The 12,755-nt window shown below is 42.5% G+C and overlaps 1 pseudogene; it reads right to left on the minus strand.

The window, feature by feature from the left end:
* Nucleotides 1-11,849: 11,849 nt before the first annotated feature.
* Nucleotides 11,850-12,755, minus strand: LOC116082123 (annotated as a pseudogene).

Consider the following 12,755-nt stretch of genomic DNA (forward strand, 5'->3'; position numbering starts at 1 on the left):
ACTCTTCTCCCATCTGTCTGCTACTCGACAAGTCATTGCTCTGTCCTTGCATGGGCTCCTCCCTTCTCCTCCCTGCCTACCTCAATCCTTACCTCCTTGTTGAGCCTCTGTGAGGGGGATACACAAGAGTCTCCTTGTCATTACCACTGCTCTGTCCCTTCCACCTTCCATTCATTCTTTACTCAGATTTCAACATGATCTTTCTAAAATGCAACCCAGTCAGCTCTCCAGATTGAAAGGCTCCAGTAGTCCAGCTGGGGCGATAGCTCAGTCAGTCAAGTTCTTGATGAGCATGCACGAACTCTATCCCTAGAAATTATTTTTAAAAATCCTGACGTGGTGGTGTGCATCTGTAATCATAGCACTGGAGAGAGACACAGAAAAATCCCTAAGGCTACTGGTCCAGCTAGCTAGCCTTAGCCTACTTGGTAAGTTCCAGGTTAGTGATAGACCCTGTCTTGAAACCCTCATGGCCTCTGAAGGTGTCCTCTGGCCTCCATACACATGTGAATACACATGCATCTGTGTGACTTTACACACATAAACACACACACACACACACACACACACACACACACACACACACACACTGCAGCCTTCATCTGGAACTTATCTACAAAGACCCAAGGTGAAGTTACTTGCATGTTTTATTTTTTATGATTTGGCTGTTCTTTAATAAAAGTTTCTAATCACTTTTTTATTCCCTTATCTGGAATATCTTTTTCTTTTGTCTGGCTGCCAATCCCTTCCTTGTATTTCAAAACAAAGCTGTCTCCTTTGGGAAGCTTTGTCTGTCCTCCTTTCACAGTAGGGTTAGCTGTCCTGCTTCCTACCCATACATGTATATCTAAATATATATTACAAAATTTGCTGTTTTAACATTTAGTTGTGTGTATGTACACATGTGTGTAGTTGCATGTGTGTGATGTGTGTGCAAGTGTGCACGCAGATGTGCACATGTGCCTGTGTATGGCAGCCAGAGGTCAACCTCTGCTGTTGTTCCTTAGGATCTATCCACTTTACTACCTGAGATAGGGGACTCTCACTGGGACCTGCCACTGGACGACTCAGCTAGTGTGGCTGGCCAATTAGTCCCAGAGATCTCCATCTCCCCAACATTGGACTACAAAGGTATGTTGGCAAGCCTGGATTTTTATAAGGCTGCTAGAAATTGAACTCAGATCCTCGAGCTTGCATGGCAAAAACCACACATAAGGGCACAGATCAGTGGTCACATGAACATCACAGTGTTTAGCAAGCATCACCGCATCTATTTCCACAACTTCATCTTCCCCAGCTAAAACTGTCTTATTAAATACTAATTCTTCACTCTTTCCTTTCCTAAGTCCTGGGAACCACCATTAGACTTTCAGTCTCTATGTATTTGACTATTGTTGATGCAGTCCAATAAACAGAATTACACAGTATGTATCCTTTTGTGATAGGCTTACCTCACTTCCCATAAGTATCCTCATGGTATGTTCTTACAGCATTTTCTCAGACTCCCTCCCTTGCTCCCTTTTCTGCTGTGTGTACGTACCACATTCCTTTCACTCACTAGATCATCAGTGCATGCCTGAGTTGCTTTCATCCCTGGCTGTTGTGAACAACACTGGTAGAACAATCAGCATAGACATCTGAGACCCTCCTTGCTGCTTCTTTTAGTATGTTCCCAGGAGCGAGATTGCTAGATCATGTGACAATCCTAACTCCTACTCTTTCCCCTCAAAGTTAATTGTGTATGTTAAATGTGAGTCTTCATTATGGTAATGGAGCTGGACATGAATTCCCTTGGAGTCATTTTATATAATTAAAGTACCACAAGGATCCTGCAAAGGATGCCTGACTCTACCCTGCAGCGAAAGTATGTTTTCCACTGAAGTTGGAAACTGGCTGAAACGTAGCAGTGCTAACGACACATGAATCTAAAATTAGATGCTGGGAAATGCTGGGAGGAGAGAATGCTCTTGAGAAATCTAGTTAGTAAGTTTTACAGTTTGCACTTCCTTGTGATCTGCCTGGGAATCTGGAATCTAGATTTCCCTCTCTGCTCTGATCTTTGCTGAGAGTAAATTACTTCACCCTCTAGGTTAATTTCATCTTCAGTAAAGGACCAGAAGCCTCTTTACATTCACGAACATGAAGCAATCCAAATGGAAATATGTCGATGATCCCAAGACAAGGGGCTCAGCTGAATGAGCACAATGAGCAACAGTGGGACTTTCAGCAGAGCTGCATAGCAGTCAAGCTGACACACTTGGCCATTCTCATTTACATAAGAACATTCTCTAAGAAATAAGTACGCTCTGAAGCTAGAGCTCAGTGATCCAGCTCTTGCTTAGCATGGAATCTGGGTCTCATCTTTAGAGCTGAAAAACAAAAACAAAAACAAAACAAAACAACCAAACAACCAAACACCCAAATGTTAAATTCCAAGAACACCAGGAGTAATAAGAAAGGTGCTGGTAGGGTTTAAAAATACAGAAATGGGGACAACAGCTTCCGTGAATTAGGAATAGGCACTGAGAAAGAATGTCCTGGGCTAAGAGAATTTTAAAAAGCCCTTGGTAAGAATACATGGTAAGGGGCTGAGACTGTAGCATAGTGGTAGAGTGTTTACCTTGCAAATGTGTTTGACCTGTGGTACAACACACGCACGAGCACACACACACATACACACACACACACACACACACACACACACAGAGGAGGGAGGGGAGGGAGGGGAGGGAGGGAGGGAGAGGGAGAGAGAGAATGAGAGAGAGAGAGAGAAATCAGTAAGTTCTACATGATATGCATGCATTCTGTTCAAGAGATGTTGACTCTAGTGTTAAAATAAGTGATCTAGCCTGCTTCTCACAGTTGTCTCTGGCTGGATGTGTGCCTGTAAGGTTTGGCAAAAAACATGTTTATTGTCACTACAATGATGTTGGTTCCAAATGAAAATACTTACTGAGTATGAAATCAACATAGTCTTAGTACAGGTGGCCAATCAACTCACTTTAGATCTTACAGTTCCATGTTTATCTTTCATGTCTTAAGGTGTCTGTGTTATCGATTTCATTCTGGGGACAACAGTATAAGCTTAGTAATCATTTGTTCTTTCCTTTTAAGAAATAAAACAAACCTTTTCCCACTTCTCTCTAACTTTCTCTCTATCTACTATTGTTTGTCTATCTATCTATCTATCTATCTATCTATCTATCTATCTATCTATCTACTTACCTAATGGTAGCGTATATGTGCATCTCAGCACACATGTGGAGGACAAAGAACAATTTTCTGGAGTAGGTGGTCCCCTTCATCATGATAAGGTCCTGGTATTGAACTCAGGTCCCCAGGGTTGGCAGCAAGTCTTACATTCTAAATGGTATTGTTGGCTCTTGGTTTTGCTTTTGAGAGGCTCAGATTGGCTTGAAGACATTGTGTAATGGAAGAGACATTGAAGTAACTTCTGATCCTTCTGTCTCCACTGCCTAAATTCTGGGATCATAGCTGAAGGCCCCCATGATGGGAATCCAGGGCTTCTAGCACACTAGGCAAGCACTCTACCAACCAAGCAGCCTCTGGAGCCCCCAATTTTTGTTTATTTGTTTTCACACAAACTGGTAATGAAAACTTGCTACTGGGGCCAGGGGTGGGCAGGGGAGCTGGAGAGATGGCTCAGGGGTTAAGAACACATAGTACTTTTTCAAGGGACCTAAATTTGGTTTTCAGCACTCATGCTGGGCAGCTCACAACTGCCTATAACTCTAGCACCGTGGAATTCTGACATTTCCAGCTTCTGCAGGCACCTGTACTCATGTGCATATACCATACATAATTTAAAAAATTAAAAAAAAATTGCAGGAACATACTCAACTGCCATCATTAACTCCACTTACTCACTGAAACTGAGGAAGTGGTCAGTAAAAATAAAGCATGTTTGGAATAATTACAGAGCCCAGGAGAGGTAACTAGCCTCTGTTGACAGGAGACCTAAAGAGCATACTATCAAAGGTGCGGTAGCAGTTAGGTCCAAGGGAAAATAAAGACTAGTTTCCTCTGTAAAGATTCAGGTCCACTATTGAGTCTGTGCTATCAGTTTATGGATTTCAGTTTTGTTATTCTGGAGAGACAGAGCCTGGACAACAGGATGAGCTCACTATTCAGTTAAGAGGCCATTTCAGGATAGACTGGCATGGTGAATATCTGTTTGGAAAAGGGTACTTCTCCCTCCCCTCTACTGTTTCCTTTCCGATGTCATCTTCCATCTGTGTGTTCTCCCGCACTAGTTGGGAATCAGGAACATGGGTGGCACCAGTGCACGGCGCTTAGCAGAACTAGACATGAATGTTACTTGTATTCAAGTAACATTCCTTCCTGCTGTATGCACCTCCTTTTGAAAAGCTAGTTCCTAACATCCAATATCTTTTCTCCCTTTGGGACATTTATTGTGTGCTTGCTTGAACATGCTTCAGGAAGCATCCCACACCTGCAAAATGCACTTCCCTGGAAATGAGTTTCCAAATGGTATTCTGGATACCACATTTTTGTCTGAAACAGTGTCTTGATATATAGTCCTGCTGGCTTCAGACTTGTGACAATCCTCCTGCCTCTTCCTCCTGAGTGCTGGGATTACAGACAAGCATCATTATGCTTTGCTACTATTCATTCTCTTTCTGTCTCTCTCTCTGCCTCTCTCTTGGACTCTCTTACACATACACACACACACACACACACACACACACACACACACACAGCCCCACTCATGAACACGTGGAAGCCAGAGGTCAATTTCAGATGCCCCCTCTAATTTTCTTTACCTTCCTTTTCGTGACAGGGTCTTTCACTAGAACTGGAGCTTGCTATTTTGCTAGACTGGTAGCCAACAACCCCTCACATCAGTTTGTCTCCACTGCCCAAACACTGAGGTACCAGGTGAATGCTACTACCACGCCTGGCTTTTATGGGAGTTCTTGGGATCTGAACTTGGGTCCCCAAGCTTAAACAATAAGCACTTTACCCACTAAGCTACCTCCCCAGCCTTTCCTTTTTTTTTTTTTTTTGGTAATGACACTGTTAAGAATCAGCCAATGGTTAATACATTCACCCGGTAGGTGCCTATAAAATGTGAAGACCTCAGTCTCCTGTATTACCTGAGTCTGGTGTGGTGGATGGGAAGCTTAGGGTTAAGTCAGGTTTGCAACAATGAGCAGAAACACAGCTGCCTATAAATATAGCAAGTGCTGTCTGCACACCATCAGGAAGTCTTCACTCTCCTATTAGATATAATTATCAGCCAGCCACTGAGTTGCAGAAATGTTGCTGTAAGTTCAACAGGAAATAAGCCAGGGATGGGAAAATTATCCTGGAGGGCAAGAGGTCCTGGGATCACACGTTTCAGTGCATTTCCCGGTCATGTGTGGCTTTGATTTCTTGACCCCAGATTCTTAGGCAATGACTTTAATATCCAAAGAAGAAATTTGCATAGTATAAACTAAACAAGACTCTCAGCACCGTTGTTACAGTGGTCATCATCACCATCATACATGTCAGCACCATCATCATTACTATCATCATCATTGTCATCATCCCATCATCACTGTCACCACCATCATTATCATCACTGACATCATCATCATCATCACCACCACCACCACCACCACCACCACCACCACCCTCGGGATAGCAGGGAAGTTTATGAAGCTCTCAGAACTAAGCTGAAGGAAGGTCAAACGGCAGTGTCCACCTCCCAAGGCCAGATTCCCTCAATAAGAAGCTATTCCTCTTTGTCCTAGGAGGAAGCACACTTTCTCAGTCATGCTCCTGATCTGGAGTTGCAGCTGAGCCCACCTACCCTGTATATTGCCTTGGAGCTCTCTGCTTACATGCCTACACCTTGATGGTACGGTTTCCAGTGGGCCCAGGCATCTCTACATGCTTTTTTAGTTCATTAAGGCCCTCTGTAGTGTGCAGAAGTCCACCAATAAATCTGCTTAGAACCAACTGCTTTCTTCAGACTTTTGGAATCTAGTAATACTGTTTTAGATTTTTTTGTTTTTTGTTTGGTTGTTCAAGACAGTGTTTCTCTGAGTAGCCCTGGCTGTCCTGGAACTCACTCTGTAGACCAGGCTGGCCTCGAACTCAGAAATCTGCCCATCTCCGCCTCCCAAGCATTGGGATCAAAGGCGTGCGCCACCAACGCCCTAGTAATACTGTTACCTTATCTTCTCTGTAATCCATTTCACTGATTCATTGGTGCCCCATCTTTCCTTTTATTTTCTACTTATTCTATATGCACAGGTGCTCTGCCTTCATGTATGTCTGTGTCTTGTGTGTGTGTGTGTGCAGTGCTGGAGGAAGCCAGAAGGCTTCAGATCTCCCAGAACTGACAACTGATGGCTGTCAGCCATTACATGGATGATGGGAACCAAACCTCAGTCCACTGGAAAAGTATTCATTGTTCTTAACTTCTGAGTTGTTTCTCTAATCCCTGTCCTCCCTTTCTTCTTGGGGTACCTTGGACTGATATCAGATCCTCACATAAGAGAGGCAAGTGCTCTATCAGTGAGCTATAGCCCCAGCTATTTTTTTTTTTTTTTTTGAGATAGGGTCTCACTAACTTGCCCACGTTGGTCTTGACTTATTTGACAACCTAAGCCAGACTTAAATTTGGTATCCACCTGTCTCAGTGTCTTGAGTTGCCTGATTGACAGATTTGTGCTACTAGGCCTGGCTGGGTCTCTACCCACCTTTATTTGCTTTTTGCATGGGCTTCAATACCAATGTATGTCTTGAATCTCTTTTCTGGGACAGACATTGCTACCCTTCTGGAAGGACCATGTATTTTATTTCTAGTAAGATGGTACGCCTGGGTTACATCTACATGATTTAATCATGTGACTGTCTCAGAACTATTCCTAGTGGTATTTAAGAAATCGGGATTTAGCCATATCTTAGGAAAAGACAGCATGACCAAGGCAACTCTCATAAAGGAAAGCATTTAATTGAGGAATTGCTTATAGTTTCAGAGGCTTAGTCCATTATCTTCATGGCAGGGAGTATGGAGGCACACAGGCAGGGATGGGGACAGAGCTGAGAGCTTTGCATCCTGTTCTACAGGCAGAGGGACAGAAACTGGGATTGGTGTGAGCCTTTTGAACCTCAAAGCACACCCTCAACAACACATTTCCTCCAACAAGGCTGCACCTACTCCAAAAAAGCCATACTTCCTAGTCCTTCTAATTTCTAATCCTTCAAACTGTTCTACTCTCTGGTGACAAAGCATTCAAATATATGAGTTTTGGGGGGACCATTTCCACTTGAGCCAGCACAACCATAAGTCAACTGTTTACTAAACTGATGTTCCCCATAGGCTTTTGTATTTTGTCAGCTGCTGAAATTTTGGAATAAGCTAATGGGGGGAGAGGGAGGGAGGGAGAGAGGGAAGGGGAAGGGAAGGGGGAGAGGGAGAGGAGAGGGAGGAAGACCCTTTGCTTCCATTCAAACCTTCAGGCAAACGTTTAGTAAAATGAATGTCTTCTCTTGGCTGTCACTGGCATGCTGCAGGACCTACACAGTGATCAGGGCTATCCTCCTGGATCTGGTGCATACACTGGGTTCTTTAGATAGTCCATGCTGCCTGAGATCAGCAATCCTACAGATATTTTGTGGCAATAGGCCTGGCCTTCTGGTATCAAATCTTAGTCACACTTGGCATTTGAACAAGCTCCCTAGGTTATTTAAATACACATTGTAGTTTAAGAAGGGGAGGAAACAGCATGGGAAAAGTCTGGTGAGCAACATGCTGGTGGTTTGAAGATACTTAGTAAAGGAAAAAGGCCATGTTTCAAGCAAGACAAGAGAGATGCTACAAGGGCAGGCAGGTGGATGAAGAGGATTCTTCTTTTCGCCTTTGGAATCTCTTTATTGCTCTCTATACACATCTGACTTGTTAAGTAAGACCTTGGTTAATTTTGTTGCCAGCTCCTTACTGCCAGTTGTTTGAGAAAAGACATCAAAGCTATGCCAACATGTTATTTCTCTACTGTAAAAGGAAAGTCACTGTCATTTCAAAAGAGTAGGAAGGGTGGAGCTTCAGAAGAACAGGCAGCGCAGGCAGCGGTGAGTCAGCTTAGCTTCGTGGAGACTCACTTCATTGATTTTCACCTTGCTTTAAAATGAATCGTTGAGAGCATTTGGGAGAAACTGGCCTGCCTCCAAACTTCCTGGTCTTTAATTCTTAGGTCTAGAGTCAACCTTTCCAAGTGCTTTTTGACATTAGGTGGGCATGACCATGCTCTTCCAGAGACTCCTGTGCAGGCTGATGAGAGCTGGTTCCACACTCTCATCAGTCTCTGTAAAGCCTCCTTGTTTTCCTACCCAGAGTCCTAGCAAACCTAGGATGTCTTTCAACTATATTTTGGTCCTAGTACTGGAACGTTGCAATTATACAGAAAATATCCATCAGTGAAATGAAGGCCTATGGGCTGGTGAGATGGCTCAGTGGGTAAGAGCACAGACTGCTCTTCTGAAGGTCATGACTTCAAATCCCAGCAACCACATGGTGGTTCACAACCATCCGTCGTAATGAGATCTGATGCCGTCTTCTGGTGTGTCTGAAGACAGCTACATTGTACTTACATATAATAAATAAATAAATCTTTAAAAAAAAAAAGAAAAGAAATGAAGGCCTATAACAGTGCCCCAATCTTGGGATTTTTAAAAAAAAAATTAATAAAAAATTAAAAATTTTATAAAAAAATTTTTAATAAAAAAATTTTTTTTGAGACAGAGTCTCATATACCTTGGAATTGCATTGGTCTCAGATCTTTCTGTTTTATACCCCTCAAGATCTGGGGTTACCATCACATCTTATGTACCATCATGTCTAGTCATTCCTGCAGTCTAATCAAAAGATTCTGATAGTAGGGAGGATCAGGGATGACATTTTTTTTTTTTTTTTGCAATAGGAAATTGTGATGTTATCAAGATGATAGAGAAAATATACCTATTAAATGTTTTATTGGCTGGGGTGTATCTGTTGGGAGAATATTTATCAAGGCCCTAGCACTCCAAAAGCAAATCACACAACACGACTTTCTGAGCAGACAGTGAAACACATATCTTCTCCTACTCCTTACCACAAGGATTAGTTACCCTTTTGTTTCTGTGATCAAATACCTGACAAGAAGTGATTTAAAAAGAGGAGAGTTTTATTTTGGCTTAATGTAGTTAGTTCATCATAGTGGAGAGGTAAAACATCAGGAATGTGAGGTGGATGGTCACATTGCATTTGCAGTCAGGAAGTAGAGAGTATACTGGAAGAATCCTTAAGTCCCCACCCCCCTACCCCACCTAGGTACTCACGTCCTCTAATAAGTTCCCACCTCATGGATTGACTCCCAGCCGGGGATCAATTGTCCCAACATATGAAGCCATGGGGGATATTTCATATTCAATCCACAGCACTGTGTTTGCTTGCCAATGTGCCTGCTGTCCCTCACCTGGCCTGTTCCTGGCTCTTTGTACCTGCAGCTTTGTGGTGGTCAGGAGGTCAGGTCAGGTCTCTGTTCTGTGGATCCACTGATGAGTGGGAGTGTGTGTTCCTAGTTTCCATCTGAATTGCCTGTCTTGAGCTCTTAAACTTAGAAGATCTAATGCTCTTTAATCTCCTCTGACAATCTGGGTTCCTGGCTTTAGAAATAGGACTACATAGGAAACCTGCTTTTCTAATGATAGCATTTTAAAATTTCTTTTCACTTCTATAGCCAGTTTGTTATGTAGGGCTGACTTAGTTTGCTTTTCTAAAGTAAACAACTCATGTAGGTTATAGCTGAAAGTTAATCAAAAACTTGCCTGCCATGGGACTATATTGTGTATAAAGACTGACAAATATTTGCTATTTAAATATGAATACCAAGTACATGAATCAGCTTATGCTTAATAACTGACCAAAATCCTACCCTCCTCCTCTTCTTCCTCATTTAATTTTACAGTACTAAAGAGTGAACCTAGGATTTGGTACATGCTAGGCAAATGATTTGCCACTGAGCTCTATCTTTTTGTTTTGGGATTAACTCTTGCTAAATTTTCTAGTTGAAGTCATTGTCTAGCCCTGGCAGTGATTAAACTTGTGGTTCTCCTGAGTAGTTGGGATTACAGACCTGGATGAAGTACTAGTTTTTTTTCAATGACAGTTATGGTGATAATAATGTTAAAAACAATAACGTGTGGTGTATGCCTTTACTCACAGCACTTGGAAGAAGAACTCTATGAGTTCCAGGAAAGTCATGGTTACATAAAGAGACCCTGTCTTTAAAAAAAAAAAAAAAAAAAGGAACAATAATGTGTATGTGTGTCAGTGTGTGAGCTAAAACATCTGTGGACAAGTGTCTCAGCCACTAGTGATTGTCTTTGGCATAACAATGCACTTCATTTTCTGTATTGTGTATTTCTCTTGAGCTTGGCTTATATGAGTCTCTCTCTCTCTCTCTCTCTCTCTCTCTCTCACACACACACACACACACACACACACACACACACACACACACACACTCCCAGTAGGAAGCATACAAATAGGTCATATTTTGAAAAGAAAATAACACTTTAATGGGAAAATGACACTGTTTCCCACAAGCAGTCTTTCCTACACATGAAATCGAATCTCAAGTCACACTTAGCACAGGGTTTCCACAGTAAGAAAATCTGAATCACTTCAAGATTTCTCACCAGTTTCAAAGGTCACCTCATAAAGTAGCCTTTGAATTTCATAAATCTTATAATGGAATGACATAAATCTTGAATAAAGTATCCACACAATAAGGACATTTGCTATCAGTGAAACAGCAAAGAAAATTGCATTAAAGACTTACACTGAAATCAACTTTGGTAGCATAGCTTTTTTAAAGAAGAAGAGAAGATGATACTTATATCATGAAGATATTAATTATGAATTGTCAACTTCAATCAAATTTTAAGGTATCTGTTTAAAATCACATTTTAAAGATTTATTAAGGTAAAGTACCCAAAACTCAGTTCTATATGTCTAAAATAGTAAAAATAGTTATTATATTACTATTGCTTTTTAATACTGGGAATCAAGCCCAGGGCCTCATCCACACTAAGCAATTGCTCTACCACTAAACTATATTCTCAGTCTGATGTATCTCTGACGTGCTTGCATGTACAGGTGTGTGTGTGTGTGTGTGTGTGTGTGTGTGTGTGTGTTGACATGTGTGCTGGTGAACATATATGAATAGTTGTTGTGCATGTCAGGGTCTTCTTTAATTTTTTTACTGAATCAGAGTCACTCAAATGAACCTAGAGCTTGACGTGTGGCAAGCCTAGCTCCCAAGCACTGGGACTGCAGATATACTATCACACACATCGGCATTTATGTTAGGTTCTGGGTATTCCAACTCCCATCCTCATCCTGATGAGACAAATCTTCATCAGTTGGACCAACTCCCCTGAGTTATTATTCTTTAATGGGACAATTACTTGGTCTTGAGTTAAATGTATAAATATAGTTAACTATATTATTTTGATCATTATATTGTTATAGAAATTGCATCATTTCACACTTCACAAATCTACTAGGCGTTTAAATTGTATAAACTTAACTCGGAATTATAATCAATAGACTCTTTGGATGCTTATTTGGAATTTAAGCAGGTTTTCCTTTTTTGTTTCGTTTCTGAGATAGGGTCTCACTCTGTAATCCAGGCTAGTGTTGAAGTTACAGTGATCCTTCTGCCTCAACCTCTCTGGTATTCAAATTACAGGCAAGAGACACTATGGCTACTTACAACATTTCCTTTTCTTTTCTTTCTTTCTTTCTTTTTTTAACAGACTTAATTCATTTATTTTTCTTGTATAAAAACTCTTATGTGGTAGCCACAGCTGGAGCCTGGGTCCTCTGAACAGAGACCCTGGTGTGGGTTTTCATAAGATGATCAGTGAATTTCTGATAAGGAGACTTGGTGAACACAGTCTCTTTCCAGAGGCTGGGGGTCAGGTAGCTGTAGGCCTGGGAGATAGTATCAAAGGTGGCCTTGGCAAAGTTGCCCAGGATGGCAGTGCAGCCTCTGGCCGAAGTGTAGCAGTCATCTATATTGGCCATAATCAGTAGCTTCTTGGACACGGGAGCAGAGACAATGCCAGTGCCTCTGGGGGCAGGGATGAGACTTTCCAGCAAAGAGCTACAGTGGCCTGTCACCTTGCATGGAACAGTATGGGGCTTGCCAATCTTGTTCTCCCCAGTAACCTCTCCGCACTGGGACAATGGGAAGCTTGGCCAAAATGATGGCCCCTCGAATGGCAGTGGCTATCTCCTTGGAGCACTTAACACCAACACCAACGCGGCCATTGTAGTCCCCAATAGAGACAAAAGCCTTGAACCTGGTCCGCTGGCCAGACTGAGTCTGCTTTTGCTCTGGCATGATTTTCAGAAGCTCATCCTTTTGGGATGCACCCAGGAAAAAAGTCAATAATCTCAGACTCCTTAACATGCGGGGAGAACAGGTAGATCTCCTCCAAGGACTTGATCTTCATGTCCTTAACCAGGCGACTCAGCTTGGTGACCGGGGGGATCCACTCCTTGTCTTCCGCTTTAAGTCCACGAGCCCCGCAGTCTTGACCACGGCCACAGCCTCGGCCACCACCGTGACCCCTAAGACCCCTGCCTAATCCTCGCAGAAGCCCCCTGGCCTCCTAATCCTGGGCCCCCCGGGTCCTCTAGGCCCTCCTGCTGCACCGGCATCATCCGCCAT

Source organism: Mastomys coucha, unplaced genomic scaffold (assembly GCF_008632895.1).
Source record: "Mastomys coucha isolate ucsf_1 unplaced genomic scaffold, UCSF_Mcou_1 pScaffold7, whole genome shotgun sequence".
NCBI lineage: Eukaryota > Metazoa > Chordata > Mammalia > Rodentia > Muridae > Mastomys > Mastomys coucha.